At 35.7% G+C, this 18,344-nt stretch overlaps 1 protein-coding gene across 1 annotated transcript in view; it reads left to right on the top strand.

Annotated features, from left to right (window-relative positions):
* CSRNP3 (cysteine and serine rich nuclear protein 3) overlaps window positions 1–18,344 on the top strand; it is a 197,354-nt gene that overhangs the window by 21,670 nt on the left and 157,340 nt on the right. The window lies entirely within an intron of this gene.

The raw sequence follows: 18,344 nt of genomic DNA, 5'->3' as shown, positions 1-18,344 counted from the left end.
GTTTCTCAAAGAATCATGCACTGAAATCAAAGCTTTGAAGTCCCTGAAATTCTATACATTTAGACACCGGTAAACCTCAAACTCAAGGCCAAGTTCAGGCACTACAGTGACTGTAGCTTTCTACATGTGTATACTACTCCTGAACAGTTAATGTGAACAACATCATTTAGCTTAGTGTGAACTGTTCTGACTTAAAATTCCAGTTATTTCAATTGTATTCCTGGCACACATAAAGATTTTAGAAGAGACAAATTTTTACCAACATCTCCATGTCTACTCAATCCCAGTCATTAGGCAAAGAAGGACCTTCAAATTAATTTTGGAAGAGTTAACATCATGCAAAGCAAAAATTAACAAGGTGAATAAAAGCCCCATAAAATCAGTGTTATTGGATGATGGGGATATACTTCCTTTTGAAGCTGTGTCCCTTAAGTAAAGGTAAAAATTATGCAAAACAAGAGTTTTGTCCCTCCCCTCATAAAAGTTTTTTTTTCTAGCATTATTTTTCAACATTTGTGTTTGGGGATTTTTAACACACTGAAACAGACTTCTAAAATCTACACTACAGTTTAAACAATGTGTCCCTGATCCCTAAAATTCCACTTTTAACCCTCTTCTTCCCAACCCCCCAAATTCAGAAGTTTTCTTGGTATTCATGAATTCTCCTTCATCAATGTTAGACATATTTAGAATAAAAATAGTATAATTTATGAGAATATTTACCGTTCGTATTATTTAACTCTTGACTAAAGTAGAACTTATTTTTATGAATTTTCAGAAAGCATAATAAGAGGAGGAGGAAGTAAAGGAACACTTAGAAGAAAAGAGAAAGCGATAGCTGTCGAGAACAAGTCTCTAGTTACATAGAAAGGCCATTGGCAGTCAGCGTAGTATTTATGGGGGGATAAGCATAGTTTGAGATGTATGTAGCCTTTTCACCCCTTCCTCTAGGTGACTGTACCCTTGTGAGGGCACACACCTTGCTGTCACCTGTGCTTAGAAGGGTACTGAGCACTGAATGGCACTTAGACTTCTTTACTGAGTGAATAGATTAATTTTAGATAGTTCTCTATTTTTACATTTTTATTGACAAATAAAAATTGTACATATTTAAGGTGCTCAACATGATGTTTTGATGTATGAATGCATCGTGATATGATTTCCACAATCAAGCTAACACATCCATCACCTCATCACCTCACGTAGTTAGTTGGGGTTTTTTTTGTTTGTTTGTTTGGGTTTTCTTTTTCTTTCTTTCTTTTTTTTTTTGGTGGTGGTGGTCATGAGAACAGTTGAAATCTATGCTCTTGGCAAATTTCAAGTGCATGATGCATTATTTTTATAATTTCAGACAATTTTTAAAAACTGGAGAGAATGAGCTTACTGGCTATCATTATCCTTAAAAAAGTAACAGTATATGTTTAAAATCAGGGTGCTCAGGAACACTCTGTGAAATACATTTTCTTTGTACCTCGAAGAGCTTTCCTTCTCCAAGCCCCAGAGCATTGCAGGAGCTGCCTAGTCTTTTTATGTATTTCCCTTTAGCCACTCCTGAGCAACATTGTCACCGAAGACCCCACTTCTTTGAGACACGACCTCATCTAGCGCAATGCGGCATTTTCCATGTGCCTGTGATTTTTTTTAACCTCCAGTGTGCTTACATCCTCTCAGTGTCTCTGCCTCTCCTAAAGTTACAAATTGACTCTCCTGGAAAAATCAATTGCAAGACTTCTATGCAAGATGCCTATTGATTTCTACAGCTTGTGAGTTCACAAAGTACCTGTAATGTTCCTATAAACACCATTAGGTCTTACAATTGTGGCTCAAGATTCTTCCCAGATGAAAATGATGTTCTGGAAGTTTTAAAAAATTATAGTTCACGTATTTGTAATAAGTACCTGAACAGTTCCCTGAAAGGGCAAAAGTTGGAATGGAGAGAGGTTTTATTTTGATAAAATGAACTATTTGATAACTGTTTTTGACATCTGGTCATAACTTTTCTGCTTCATCACCATTTTGAGAGTCTATGGAGGAAGAGACATCTGTGCACAGAGGAGAAGATGGGCCTGCAAAGAAAACAGCTGCAGAGTTTGATTAGCCTTTTCCAGCACTGCTGTTAATGAACATTTCTCTGTGAGTTTTCAAGGGCTTTGAGGGAAACATTTGTTGATACTCCTCTGTGAGGAAAAGGAGACAGGCATCATTGAACAGCTTGTAATGGAATGTGTGACCAGAACCATGGTGTGGAATACACAGGAGGGAAGAAGAGTAAGGAAGAACAGATGAAAAAATGTGATCTAGGGGGATTTCTGTTACTTTGAGCTCTTTTTAGCCTGATCTCCAATATAAAACCTTATTAATTATTTTATAAAGTTGGGCAAATTGGGAAAGGAAACCCCTTTGATTAATGTTTTGAGAAGATCTAATGTTCTGTGTCTAACAAAGATAAACAATGTTAAAGCATCAAACTCATTTTGAATTCAAAGAATGTTAGAACTAGTAGGGCCTTTGAGAAAATCTAGGCTGGTTCCCTTGTTTTACAGATGTGGAAAGTGAGGTCCAGAGAGAGTACCTTGACAAGAATCCATATGTGAGCTAGCAGCAGAGGACTTCACTGCAGATCCCCATGGTCTCTGCTGCTCTGGTATACCACTGATTGCTATGTAGAGGGACCAAGTCATCAAGTGAAAGACATACCTCTCTCTTTTGTGCCAGCTCCTCTTAGAAACAGAATAAATAAGTCTATCTTTTGGTAAAGGTAATTGACATCTTATCTCCTTTTGCCTTTTTTGTTCAGTTGGTTTCTGGTGAAAGGAAAGTGAGTATCTCCTGGTTGTAATATAGTGCCAGTGGCGAGTTTATGAATAAATTCAATGAGCTAAAGCAATAGTGGCCTGAGAATTTAATTGAGTGTGAGTAAACAATTTGCTTTCCCCTCTCCGTAAGTGACAGGGCAGACTGTTGAGACTTTCCTTGTATGTCACTGACATTGATGGAGATACCTTACAGCAAACATGTTGTATTGTGTTTACACGAAGGAAATCGGTTTGTCTTGGTGACATAATGCTACTTGTGTAATGTGAAAATGTTACAATGAAGAAAAGGTGAGATGAAGTATGCAGCACACTTCTTTAATAGAAGCTAACAAATAGAGGGTATTTCATTTACTTTAGAAGTAAAATCTTTTGTACATTCTACTTTTGCCAGAGGGGTGAATGGGCATTCTGGACTCCCCAGGAAAAAAAAAGATAATGATATCTTTCCATTTTCTGAGCTCCAGGACCCTACTTTACTTGTTCAATAATTCAAGTCCTCAGAAATCCACTTACCTTGCATTTCGATTAGAGTCACTTAGTCACAGCTTCTGACTGAATGGAGTAATTATATTCCATTTACTGGCTAGGTACAGAATTGGCTTTTATATTTGCTTATTTGTTTTGAGCTCTTGAAAATGTGATTTTGGCTATAAACTTAAAAGCCAAATTGGATCAAATTTTGAATAAAATTTTATATATCAATATCATAGTGAATCTAGAAAAACCATTTATCACTTGTGGTTTTAACTCTCAGGTAGCTAAAAAACTAAATATGAAAGTAGTCTTGGTGGTGTTAATGGTATTGTTTCTTATGTCATTCAAGGAATAAGGATGCATTCTGGTGAGATCTGAAATACATCATAGAAAACCTTCCACTTTCTCACATTTACTCAGTATGTTCATGGGTGGAATTGATATTGTAGTTTTACAAAGAGCACAAGAATTAAAGTTGCTATTAAATATTAAAAATAGCATCTTTACTTTGGTTACCAGAATGTTTTCATCTGACAGTGTGATTTGTTTACAAATATTACTTAGAGTATTTGCATTTTATAAATCTCTTTGTAAGAATCACATTTTTATTTTGGGGTCATCTAGTAGTGGTCATGGCAATAAGTAAATGATTGCCCAACTCCAAAATACTCTAAGATTGGAGTATGGAGTATGGAGTATGATTGGAAAAGGGATCCAAATGAATTTAGATAATTATAATTCTACCAAACATTTTCAAAGTACTATATCTTTTGGCTTTGGTTGGAATACCAGAGATTGGTTGGCTTTATACTTGTTTATGGTGGTGATGATGAAATCATAATGCCTGAAGCAAATGTCTTTGTGTTTCTGAAAAGATTTTAAAATTTATTATGCAGATCAGGCAATCTGATGCTTTCTGGCAGCTCAAGGGAAGTATATTTGTGAGCATGTGAATGCAGAAAAGAGTTAAACCTGGCCCCGCTTAAAAAAAATAAAGGAAAGGAAAAGGAAAGCAGAGAAAAGGAGTCAGTTGGTGCTATTTCTGAACTGGCTGCAATATCTAACCATCTACATGTTTGTACTCTGAAACTGTTACTTCTTTTTTGCCTGAGAAACTTGGGAATAAACTGGGAATATTTTAGGGCCATGGAATTAGTGTACCATATGTTTTGTATGTTCAGTTATAGTGATGATCTGGTATGAACTAGAATAATTACATGTCTCAAATTTACTGAGTTCCACTGAGATTTGGGTTAAGGTTAGAAGCATGGTTTTTAAACGAGAAGAGAGAGCAATTGTAATAAATATAACAAAAGATAAATATTTGATTTTCCATGAAAATCCAACATGTAAACACTAAAAAGTAATTTTCTTCCATTTATATTTAATTTTCAGGTAGAAAAGATTTTTGGTGAATTAAATTTGAAATGGACACTCAGTATATTGCATTTGGTTTTATTTTATATCACAAATATAGTAATGGAGCAGTAATAAAGATTGATTTACGTAATTTATAATTATAGGAATTTACATGAAATATTATGAGATTTGTTTTATATAATGAATTATTAAATTATTTTAAAATCCTTAACAGATTAAGGGCAGTGGCCTAAATAAGCATGACTACCTTCCTCTCCAAAAAATACCCCCAACTCTTTGAAAACAGTTTCCAAAGCACTGTGAAAACTGGGGAAGACTGCTATCCAGAGTGCTAAAAATGCTGGATATTTCTGACTAAAATACATTAGTGAGTCTCATTACTTGTGACATTGTGGAGACCTGAAGTGAATGTGATGCTACATGTGTTTATGCCATGATTGGATGATACTGTTAGTGGAAATATTGTAACATGAAAATGTACATATTTTAGTTTTAAATCATATTAATAAAATTGCTTTTAAGTATTCACATTAAAGAATACTTAATATAGTTCACCTTTAATACCTGTAACTTTCATATTATACTCTATTTTTTTATTTTAAAGATTTTATTTGTTTATTTTTAGAGAGGAAAAGGGAGGGAGAAAGGGAAACATTAATGTGTGGTTGCCTCTCACACGCCCCCTACTGGGGAACTGGCCCACAACCGAGGCATGTGCCCTGACTGGGAATCCAACCAGCGACTTTTCAGTTTGGAGACCAGCACTCAATCCACTGAGCCACACCAGCCATGGCCATTGTACTCTAAATCTTAACAATGACAGAGTTGGGGGAATTGAATTCCATTTTAGGGGAATTGGGCTTGGAAGAAATACTATTAATTTTAAACATAGTTAATTTTACTAACATAGACTGTCCTATTTCATAATTTTCCCAAAGATGTCATCCATTATCTTGCTATGTTGTATCTGACTTTTTCTCTGTTTGCTGTTTCTATGGCACACTCGTGTTCGCTTGGAGACAGTAGTATATAATATATATGTATACATTTTTATCTGAAATTTGTACTACTCTAAGCCAAAATGATGGTATTATAATAGATAATATAATATGTATACAGATAAATACACTTTAAGGGTGTTATACCACCAGAATAATTGATCATTAGGCTGACAATTATGGTGGTCACAAATTAGTACTAAAATTAAATGTTATACTAAGACCATGGCTACATAAGACATACATATCACACATTCAGCCTGGATTTTTAAAAAATGAATAAAGTTGGAGAGACAGCAGAAAAAATAACCCTAAGAAGTAAACTTGAACAAATAATTAATGGACATTAATAAGGAAGCATCTATATTTTAAAAATTGCCCCGTATGAAATAAGCAAATGTTTTGATGAAAAATTAAAGAATAAATAGAATCCAAAACTGATGAACAGAGCCTAAATAAACATTGTTATTTTCAACAGAATAGCTCTTACATTTTTAGCATCCACTCATTTTGCCCCTAGAATATGAAAATGGTTGAAATGCATAATTACAATTACTTTGAACTTTTTGATGGCAAGGACCATATACTGTATTTCCCCCACATTGCTTAATGGCAATAATCATAACAGCAAGCCTTATTATATGCAATAATTTTGTCATTTGTCAGGCATTTTGCTAGATGCTTTAAACCAATTATTTCATTTGATTGTCACAACATTAGCTACTAAATAAGGTTATTTTGATTGGCATGTTCATGACTTTTTTCCAGAAATGAAATGGCTTAATTTATCAAATAATTTTTGTCATCTTAAAAGTGACATGAGTGAAATGAAATAGATTAATTGCATAGAAATTGATTAAAATGGTTGGATACAGTTAGGGTCTTCTTCAATAGGTGCAGGCCCAGGGAAATGTCTTCATGTAAGATGTTCACGAAGTTCCCAATTCATGAATATAATACGGCCAGTATAAATAAAACCACTTTTCAAACTCTCTGCATGGTTTTACTAACCCTTACATTTCTTAAGGTTAAAATTTAATATTCTAAGATTAGAACACTGAGATATTTTGGCTTTATTTATTACTTTAAAAAGCTAAAGGTGTTGAAAAGTTTTACCTGCAAGGATAACTGTTTTACAATATATTTTCTTATGATAAAAATACTCTATGAAAACTCATTTGATGGATTAATATGTGGCCAATAAAAAGTTGAACAAATGTATCTGTTGTCATAAAATATATATTCATGTTAATAAAGTTTGCAAAATTGTATTAGTTTCATCCTGTTTGTAAAACCTTTTCAATAGAAACATTTTCTATAGAAATATGGATAACAACAGAAATTTCCCATGCATGGTGAAATTATGAGTAACTTTTGTTATCAATATGTTTTAAATATATCACAATATTTATGTTCCCAATTTGTTTTCATATGTTTTAGCTAAAAAGACCTATTATGTTCATTTATTTTTTAAATTTATTTTATTTTATTTTAATAGCTGTTCAAGTACAGTTTTCTGTCCTTTATTCCCATCCCAGCCCACCCACTCATTCCTCCCCATCTCCCTACCATTTCCACCCCCCATAGTTTTTGTCCATGTGTCCTTTATATTTGTTCCTGTAAACTCTTCCCATTCTCCCCTGAAATTCCCCTGAAATTCCCTTCCCTCTCCCCTCTGATCATTGTCAGCCTGTTCTCTATTTCAGTGTCTTTAGCTATATTTTGCTTGTTTGTTTGTTTTGTTGTTTAGCTTCCTGTTAAAGGTGAGATCATATGGTATTTGTCTTTCACTGCCTGGCTTATTTCACGTAGCATGATGCTTTCCAGCTCCATCCATGCTGTTGCAAAGGGTAGGAGCTCCTTCTTTCTTTCTGCTGCATAGAATTCCGTTGTGTAAATGTACCATAGTTTTTTGATCCATTCATTTGCTGATGGGCACTTAGGTTGCTTCCAGCACTTGGCTACTGTAAATTGTGCTGCTATGAACATTGGTGTGCATAGGTTCTTTTGGATTGGTGTTTCAAGGTTCTTAGGATATAATCCCAGCAATGGAATTGCTGGGTCAAAAGGCAGATCCATTTTTAGTTTTCTGAGGAAATTCCATACTATTTTTCATAGTGGCTGTACAGTTTGTAATTCCAGCAACAGTGCACTAGGGTCCCCTTTTCTCCACAACCTCTCCAACACTTGGTGCTTGTTGCTTTGTTTATGATGGCCATTGTGAATGGTATGAAGTGGTATCTCACTGTGGTTTTAATTTCCATCTCTCTGATAGCTACCGATATTGAGCATCTTTTCATGTGTCTATGGATCCTCTGTGTGTCCTCCTTGGAGAAGTGTCTGTTCAAGTACTTTGCCCATTTTTTAATTGGGTTGCTTGTCTTCTTAGAGTAGAGTTGTGTAAGTTCTTTATATATTTTGGAGATTAATCCCTTGTCTGAGGTATCATTGGCAAATATGTTTTCCCATGCAGTTGGTTCTCTTTTTATTTTAATACTGTTTTCTTTGGCTGTGCAGAAGTTTTTTATTTTGATGAGATCCCATTTGTTTATTCTTTCCTTTATGTCCCTTGCTCTAGAGGACATACTAGCAAAAATGCTGCTGCATGAAATATCTGAGATTTTCCTGTCTATGTTCTCCTCTAGGACTTTAATGGTGTCACAGTTTATATTTAAATCTTTTATCCACCTTGAATTTATTTTTGTGTATGGTGTAAGTTGGTCTTGAGTTTCACTTTTTTGCACGTGGCTGTCCAGTCCTCCCAACACCATTTGTTGAAGAGGCTATTTTTACTCCATTTTATGTTGCTTCTCCCTTTGTCAAATATTAATTGACCGTAGAGACCTGGGTTTATTTCTGGGCTCTCTGTTCTGTTCCATTGGTCCATGTGCCTGTTTTTATGCCAGTACCAGGCTGTTTTGACTGCAGGGCCTTGTAATGCAGTTTAGTGTCAGGTATTGTGATCCCTCCTACTTTAGTCTTCTTTCTCAAAATTGCAGCAGCTATTCGGGGTTGTTTATGATTCCATATAAATTTTTGAATTGTTTGTTCTATGTCTGTGAAATATGCCATTGGTACTTTACTAGGTATTGCATTGAATGTGTAAATTGCTTTGGGTAGTATGGACATTTTGATGATAATTCTTCCAATCCATAAACACGGTATATGTTCCCATTTGTTTCTGACTTCCTTGATTTCTTTCTTCAGTGTTGTGTAGTTTTCTGAATACAGGTCTTTTACCTCTTTGGTTAGGTTTATTTCTAGGTATTTTATGTTTCTTTTTGCTATATCGAATGAGATTTTTTTCTTGATTTCTACTTCTGCTGTTTCATTGTTAGTATACAAAAATGCCTTTGATTTCTGGATATTGACTTTGTATCCCCCTGTTTTGCCAAATTCATTTATTAGGTCAAGCAATATTTTGGCTGAGCCTATAGGATTTTCTATGTACACTATAATGTCATCTGCAAACAGTGACAGTTTTGTTTCCTCCTTTCTCATTTGGATGCCTTTTATTTCCTTTTCTTGTCTGATCACTGTGGCTAAAACTTCCAATACTATATTGAATAGAAGTGGTGAAAGTGGACAACCTTGTCTTGTTCCTGATCTTAGTGGAAAAAATTTTAGTTTTTTCCCATTGAGCATGATGTTGGCTGTAGGTCTCTCATATATGGCCTTTATTATGTTGAGGAATGCTCCCTCTGTTCCCACTTTGTTGAGTGTTTTTATCATAAATGGGTGCTATACCTTATTACATGCTTTTTCTGCATCTATTGATATGATCATGTGATTTTTGTCTTTGCTTTTGTTTATGTGATGTATTACATTTCCTGATTTACGAATATTGAACCATCCTTGCATCCCTGGGATGAATCCCACTTGGTCTTGGTGTATGATCTTTTTAATGTATTGTTGGATGTGGTTCACCAATATTTTGTTGGGGATTTTAGTGTGTATGTTCATCAGCAATATTGGCCTGAAGTTTTCTTTCTTTGTGGTGTCTTTATCTGGTTTTGGGATTAGGATGAGGTTGGCCTCATAAAAAGAGTTTGGGAGTCTTCCATCATTTTGGATGTTTTTGAATAGTCTGTGAAGGATAGGGGTTAGCTCTTCCTTAAATGCTTTGTAGAATTCTCCTGTGAGACCATCTGGTCCAGGGCTTTTGTGTATTGGGAGTTTTTTGATTACTGCTTCAATTTCATTTGCTGTTATTGGTCTGTTCAGGTTTTCTGCTTCTTCATTGAGTTTTGGAAGATTCTATTTTTTTAGAAATTTGTCTGTTTCACTTAGGTTTTCAAATTTCTTGGCATACAGTTCTTCGTAGTAATTTCTTAGAATCCTTTGTATTTCTGTGGTATCAGTTGTAATCTCTCCTCTTTCATTTCTGATTGTGTTTATTTCAGTCTTCTCTCTTTTTTTCTTGATGAGTCTGCTTAAAGGCTTGTCGATTTTGTTTATCTTTTCAAAGAACCAGCTCCTGGATTAATTGATCCTTAGAATTGTGCTTTTAGTCTCTATGTGATTTAATTCTGCTCTGGTCTTGGTTATTTCCTTCCTTCTACTTGCTCTGGGCTGTCTTTGTTGTTGTTCCTTGAGTTCTTGTAGACTTAGGGTTAAGCTATTTGTTTGAAATGTTTCTATCTTTTTTAGGTAGGCCTGTATCGCTATGAACTTCCCTCTCAGAACTGCCTTTGCTGTGTCCCATAAGTTTTGGGATGTTGTGAGTTCATTTTCATTTGTTTCCAGAAACTTTTTGATTTCTTCCCTAATATCATTCTTGACCCATTCATTGTTTAATAACATGCTATTTAATCTCCATAATTTTGAGTGTTTTGGGGTTTTTTTCCTTGGGGTTGGTTTCTAGTTTCAGTCCCTTGTGATCCGAGAAGATGCTTGGTATGATTTCAGTTTTCTTGAATTTATTGAGGCTTGTTTTCTGTCCTATTATGTGGTCTATCTTTGAAAATGTTCCATGTGCATTTGAAAAGAATGTGTATTTAGCTTCTTTGGGATGGAAGGCTCTATATATATCAGTTAAGTTTATTTCATCTAGGGCATTGTTCAGTGGCACAATATCTTTGTTGATATTTTGTTTGGAAGATCTGCCCAGTTTTGACACTGGGTTGTTAAAATCCCCCACTATAATTGTGTTGCTGTCAATATCTTTCTTGAAGTCCTCTAAGATTTTCTTTATGTAGTTGGGTGCTCTTATGTTGGGTGTATATATATTTACAATGTTTATGTCTTCTTGGTGGATTCGTCCCTTGAATATTATGAAGTGACCTTCTGGGTCTCTCTTTATGGACCTTTTTTGAAAGTCTATTTTGTCTGATATGAGTATTGCTACCCTGGCTTTTTTTTTCCTATCCATCGGCTTGGGAAATTTGTTTCCAGCCCTTCACTTTCAGCCTGTTTAGGTCTTTTATCCTGAGGTGGGTTTCTTGTAGGCAGCATATGTGTGGGTCATGCTTTCTTATCCATTCAGCTATTCTATGTCTTTTGATTAGAGCATTTAATCCATTTACATTTAAAGTTATTTGTGGGTACTTATTCATTGCCATTTATGTACGTGTGTTCCTCTCTCTCTCTCTTTCTCTCTTCTTTCTTTTCCTTAAAGCAGTCTTTCCTTTAGCATCTCTTGCAGAACTGGTTTGATGGAGGTATATTCTTTTAGACTTTTTATTTTGTCTAGGAAGCTTCTTATTTGGACTTCCATCTTGATTGAGAGCCTTGCTGGGTAAAGTAGTCTTGGTTGGAGACCTCTGGTTCTCATTACTTGGAGTATTTCTTGCCATTCTCTTCTGGCTTGGAGCGTTTCCATTGAGAAGTCAGCTGCTAGCCTTACTGGGGCTCCCTTGTATGTTACTTCCTGCTTCTCCCTTGCTGCCTTTAAGATTCTCTCTTTGTCTTGAAATTTTGCCATTTTAATTATGATGTGTCTTGAGGTGGGCCTCTTTGGGTTCCTCTTGATTGGGACTCTCTGTGTTTTCTAGATTTGTGTGACCTTTTCTCTCCTCAAATTAGGGAATTTTTCCACCATTACTTTTCAGATAGGTTTTCTATCCCTTGCTCTTCTCCTTCTGGTATCCCTATTATATGGATATTATTACATTTCATATTGTCTTGTATTTCTCTTAATCCTTCTTCATTCTTTCTGAGCCTTTTTTCCTTTTCTTGCTCTTTCTGGGTGTTTTTTTCTACTTTGGCCTCCAATTCGCTGATCTGATCTTCTGCTTCATCGATTCTGCTTTTGATTCCTTCTGTGTTCTTCAGTTCAGAAATTATATTCTTCATTTCCTCTTGGCCCTTGTTGATAATTTCTGTTTCCTTTTTCATGTTGATATAGTTTGCAGTGAGTTCATTGTAGCTTCCCGGTAGTTTCTGGTAGCTCATTGTGAGCTCATTGAGCTTCCTGATAATCATTGCTTTGAACTCAATATCTGGTAGTTGAGTTGCCTCTATTTCATTTAGCATTCTTTCTGAGGCTTCCTGCTTTCCCTTCATTTAAGGATTGCTTCTTTGTGTTCCCATTGTTCATGAGACTCCTCTTGTTAGCTTCTGCTTCTTAAATTGATCTGTTCTGGCTCCCTGGGTTTATGGTGTGAACTTCTGTGGTAGAATACCAGTGGTGCAGTCTCCTTCGGGTATCCTGGTGTTCACAGCTTCCCCCTACTCTTTTTTTGTGATCAGTTGGAGGGGTAAGGCAAAATGGTTTAAGACAGCAAAAGAGTATTCTATGATATTTACAGTAGCAGCCAGTAGAGAAGAGATAGGAGATCCTTTGGCTATGTATAGTGTTAACCTTGATCTTCCACCCAACTAGCCACTTTTTAGAAAGGATAGAAAGAAGATAAGTTGCTCCTTGTTGGGGAGGGAAGGATTGTGAGCTTGATCTAGAAAGCAGTGAGGTTGTGGGAGGTCAGAGTCTGAGGTAAGGTGAGGGTAAAGGATAGTAAATAGGTGTAGTGTGTGAGAGAATAGAGTTAACCACTACAGTAATAGAGTTCAGGAAACCTTGAAGTGGGCTAAGATCTGGGAATTGTATGGAATAGCTATTATTTACAATAATATTAGAGCAACAATCATATGACAGAATCTATGAGATCTAGATAACAAGAATAAGGAGTATAGGACCTTCAGTAGTGTACTAATGGAGCACAAATGAAGTGAAGGACAGTAAATTAGCAGTACACTATGAATGAGATAACAGGGGAAACCTGTCAAATGATACAATTTAACCAGCCAAGCAAAGAAGACTATACAGAAAGAAGAGGAATACCAAAATACTATTAAAATAAAAAATGTAAGAATAATGAAAAATTATAATACAAATATGCAATAACTTGCAGGTTCAAAAAAAGAGAGAAAAAGAAAAAAAGAAGATGAAAAAAAGCAGAAGATGGAAGGGAGAAGAGATAAAATTGGAAAGAAAGGAAAAAGGAATAACACTAGAAAGAAGGAAAGAGAAGCAAAAGGAATTGAGTGATATAAAAATAATAAGAATTAAAAAATAAAATTTACTTTAAAAAAAAGCAAACAAACAAGAAAAACCTCTTGTTGGTTTCAAACTGGCCAAACTGGTTTTTCTGGTCTTGCTGGCTTCAGCAGACTGAGGGGCGATTGGTATCACTTTTCTCCCTTCCCATTCAGCACTCAGTCAGCCTCAAGCTTACTCTCCCCAGAGCCAGTCTGGTCTCTCCACAGGGCCCTGGGTGTGGGATCCAGGCCCTCCTAAGCACACTCTCCCGAGTTCATGTCCGTGGGCTCTGGGGATCCTGCAGAGCGCCCACACCTTTGCCGGGTTCATGGCTATGAACTCTGGGTCTTCCACAAAACGCACTGTCCCCGGGTTGGGGGCACAGGCACATGGCCAGGCTGCCCTTTGTCGCACCGGCTCCAGCACACCCTCTTCCCAGGGCTATGCATGGGTGCTCACAGACCCTGTGTGATTGTCTCTCAGTCCTCACTCCCCTCTCTGTACCTTCAAGCAACCAGGCCTCCCCCAGTGTTGCTCAATCCTTGTTTGGCTGGGGACGGAGAGGTTGACCCAGCTCTCTCCCGAGTTCCCTGAGGCTGACCCTGGAGCCCCGGGCCTGGGGCTGCACCCTCTCTGCTCCCGGTGCTGATCCCTGGGCCCTTATTATCCTGAAGCACTTTCCTTACAGTCTGGTTTTTTGATGTCTGCTACAATTTTTGATCGCCTATTTTCATATATGCTGTGGAACTGTTGGCTGTTTGCTCTGTTTCTCTGTAGATCGGCTAGGTTTTTTTCCCGTGTGTACGGAGAAATGGAATCTGCTCCCTCCTACCACACTGCAATCTTCCCTCTCATGTTCATTATAATAGCTTTCTAGAATGTGTCAGTAATACAATTTTTGCTGCCATGACCTATTTGTAAATAAAGCTTAGAATAAATCCCTAAAGATGGAAATCGTAGTTCAAAAGTATCTTTTTATTGTTTTTTTCCCATTACCACTTACCCTCTTAATTGCCTTCTAGAAAGCTTGAGCAATTTATATGCCCACTGCTAGTAATCGAGTGCCTGTTTCTCCAACATCTTGCCCAAGTAGGTATTCTCATTTTTTCTCTTTGCCTCGCTCTGTCTCTCTGTGTGTTGTGAGTTGGACAATTTGATGAATGAAAACTAATATTCTACTGGCATTTTAACTTGATTTTTTCTAAATAGTGAGAAGCTAATTATATATATTTATTTACTTGCTTTTTTGTGTGTATAAATGGTCTATTTCTGTGTGTATAAATGTTTTTTATTAGATGATTTCTCTTTCATTGCTTTATAATATAATGTTAAGGGTTATTTGATTAATGTGTATGCAATCATATATTGCCTGTTTTTTGTTTGTTGTATAAATCTTTCTATGTTCACCATAGAAACATATTTATGTGGTCAAATATATATGATGATTCGGCCATTAGGTAATGCCTTGGCAAACCTCTTGCCCCTAAAAGTTATTGCACACAAATGATCTCTTCTAGAACTGTCATAAAATTTTATTATATATTTAAATCTTTAGACCATTTCAAAATTATGTTGGCATATTGTGTGAAATTAGATTATTTTCCAATTCTGCTAAAATCACGTATTTAATAATACAATGTTTTCTACTGATTTAAAGTTGTGTTCTTAATCTTAAGTTAATTCTCACATACTGAAAGGTCAGTGTCTGATTTGCTTTTATGCCATGATCTGGATGATGATTCTTACACTAACAGTAGTGCTGTATGATGACTCAAGTGTTATTATCTCACATAGGAGTCCCCAGTTTTCCTAACCCACTCCTACAAACACAGTCCACTACCAGACTCTCTGAGTTATCCTCACACGATTATTTGAATTTTAAAAGAATGTTGTTAAGTTTCTAAACAAACCATTGCTATGCCATTGGAATTACATTTAATTTAGAGTTTAATTTGGGCTACAAGGCAGATTGATATCTTTACCATGTGACCTTTCCATTCCAGGTATGACAGATACCTTTCTATAGTTAACTGATATCATACCCACAGTTGAGATTTGTGCTTTTCTTTTTCCAGTTCACTTTTCATCCTGAGTCCCTAAGTTTTAAAAATATTTTGTGCCTATTATGAATGAGGTTTTTAAACCTGTGTTCTAGCAGATTGTGTTTGGCACTGGGGAAGGCATAGTTTTTTTTTGTTTGTTTGTTTCTTTTAATGGAAATGCTTCCTGTAGTTTGGATGTAGGATATCCTTTATTCTACTTAAGGAGGTATCCTTCTATTAGGAGTTTTTAATTGATAATAAATATGAAGTTACATTCAATTCCTCATGAGTACATATCAAAATAATCCCATTTTTCTTTGCCTTGCTATATGATAAACTGAAAAAACTTCCTAATATAAAAATATTACTGCCTTTGACTCTATTTCAACACTAAGTGATTTATTTAATCTCACATGAGGATTAAACTTAGTCTGCAATATGTATGCATTAAGGAACCCTTAAAATGTTCGATAATATTTTTAAATTTATTTTAAAATATGCTTCATTAAGAAAGAATGAATCTGGAGCCATCACTCATCCGGAGTTTGAACTATAACAAAGCTATAGCAATTGTAAAACAGTATGATTCGGGCATTAAAAAAGACACATTGGTCAATGGAACAGAAAAGGCAACCCCTAAATATACCAATGCATGTATGGTCACCTTCCTTTTGGAAGGGAGACAAAAATACTCAGTGGAGAAAGAAGAAAATGTTTTTGATAAATTGTATAGGAAAACTGGATATTCACAAGCAAAAGAATGAAAATGGACCCTTGTCTTCAACATTCACAGAAATTAACTTGAAATGGATGAATGACTTAAATGTAATACCTGAACTATAATGCTTTTACAAGAAAAAATAGGGAAAATCTTGATGTCTTTATTGGCAACAAGTTTTTGGATATGACACTAATAATATAAGCAACAATAGCAAAAAAAACAAACAAACAGTAGAACTTACATCAAGCTAAAAAGCTTCTGCACAGCAAACAAGACCATTCACAAAATGAAGAGGCAGCCTACAGAACAGAGAAAATATTTGCAGACCATATATCTGATAAGGGGTTAATATCCAAAATACAAAAGGACCACATACAACTCTATAACAAATAAATAATAAGAAAATGGGCAAAGGACCTAAACAGAATTTTTCAAAGAAAATATACAAATAGTTAACGAGTACATGAGAAGATGCACAACATCCTTACTCCATCACCAGAGAAATGGAAATCAACCACCATGAGACATCAGCTCACACCTGTCAAAATGTCTGTAATCAAAAGATAAGATAAATGTTGGTGAACATGTAGAGAAAAGGAAACATTTTAAAGATATTGTTTGATGTGAAAGAAGGAGAAGCTAGAAACATTAGTGTTCAGTACAATAAAGACAGCATTGATCAGGCCTCCTTTAGCTTTTTTCCAAATGGTTGAAGGATAATTACCTACATTATTTTAAAAAATAAATAACAGAGTCTCTCCTTGATTGTTAAGACAGAATAAAGGAGGATAAAACTGCTCTGTTTACCATTCCACATACTGTAGCTGCAGCTTAACTTTAAATACATTTTTTGTTTCTTTGTGGCCAGTTGTTATTTGATAGCCTCCATCTGGCATTGATCTGCATTCTTTTTGTAGTCTGATTACTGGGCATGAATCAAGGAAATCAACTGGCTCTTCTATCTTTAAAGACTGTCAGAAATTAGTTTTTTTTTGTATTTTATTATTTAAGTTTATTTTTTTAAGATAAAAGAGAGTGTGTACATTTCTATGATATATTTCTATGAATTTTACACTCAAAACCTATATGATCTTATTAAATAATGTCATCACAATACATTTTTAAGTCTATGTTATTGATTATGCTATTATAGTTGTCCTATTTTTTTTCTCCCCTTTATTCCAATTTGCCCTGTATCCACCCACCAGCATTCCCCCCCTTAGTTCATGTCTATGGGTTGTACATGTAAATTCTTTGGCTTCTCCATTTCCTATACCATTCTTAACCTTCCCCTGTCCATTTTCTACCTACCATTTATGCTTCTTATTCCATCTACCTTTTTCCTCATTCTACCTTCTCCCCCTTCCTGCTGATAACCCTCCATGTGATCTCCATTTCTGTGATTCTGTTCCTGTTCTAGTTGTTTCCTTAGTTTTTGTTTTTGTTTTTAGGTTCAGTTGTTGATAGTTGTCTGTTGTCATTTTACTGTTTATACTTTTGATCATCTTCTTTTTCTTAGATAAGGCCCTTTAACATTTCATATAATAAGGGTTTGATGATAAGAACTCCTTTAACTTGACCTTATCTGGGAAGCGCTTTATCTGCCCTTCTATGCTAAGTGATCGCTTTGCTGCATGGAGCAATCTTGGATGTAGGTCCTTGCCTTTCATGACTTCAAATACTTTTTTCCAGCCCCTTCTTGCCTGCAAGGTTTCTTTTGAGAAATCAGCTGATAGTCTTATGGGAACTCCTTTGTATGTAACTGTCTCCTTTTCTCTTGCTGCTTTTATGATTCTCTTCTTCTCTTTAATCTTGGATAGTATAATTTTAATGTGTCTTGGTGTGTGCTTCCTTGGGTCCAACTACTTTGGGACTCTCTGAGCTTCCTGGACTTCCTGGAAGTCTATTTCCTTTGTCAGATTGGGGAAGTTCTCCTTCACTTTGTTTTTCCAATAAGTTTATGATTTCTTGCTCTTCCTCTTCTTTTTCTGGCACCCCTATGATTTGGATGGTGGAACCTTTAAAGTTGTCCTGGAGATTCCTAAGCCTCAATACATTTAATTTTTTTAAAGATTTTATTTATTTATTTTTAGAGAGGGTAGGGAGGGAGATAGAGAGAGAAACATCAATGTGCGGTTGCTGGGGGCCATGGCCTGCAAACCAGGCATGTGCCCTAACTGGGAATCGAACCCGCGATGCTTTAGTTCGCAGCCTGCACTCAATCCACTGAGCTATGCCAGACAGGGCTCATCTAACTTTTTTAAAAAGAAAAAGAAAAAAGAGAGAATTCATTCAATATTATGGTCAACTAAGACCTGGCAGCATAACCACCTTCACTTAATTTCTTTTACTGGTAACACATGACTGTATCCATTCTTTCATTTCTTTTACTGATAATACTTGGCATTTCTCCTAGCACTTCTTTAAAATATTCAG

Source organism: Phyllostomus hastatus, unplaced genomic scaffold, assembly GCF_019186645.2.
Source record: "Phyllostomus hastatus isolate PE091 unplaced genomic scaffold, TTU_PhHast_1.1 phas_contig_1, whole genome shotgun sequence".
In the NCBI taxonomy this organism is placed as follows: domain Eukaryota; kingdom Metazoa; phylum Chordata; class Mammalia; order Chiroptera; family Phyllostomidae; genus Phyllostomus; species Phyllostomus hastatus.
This window is presented reverse-complemented; position numbering and strand designations above follow the sequence as displayed.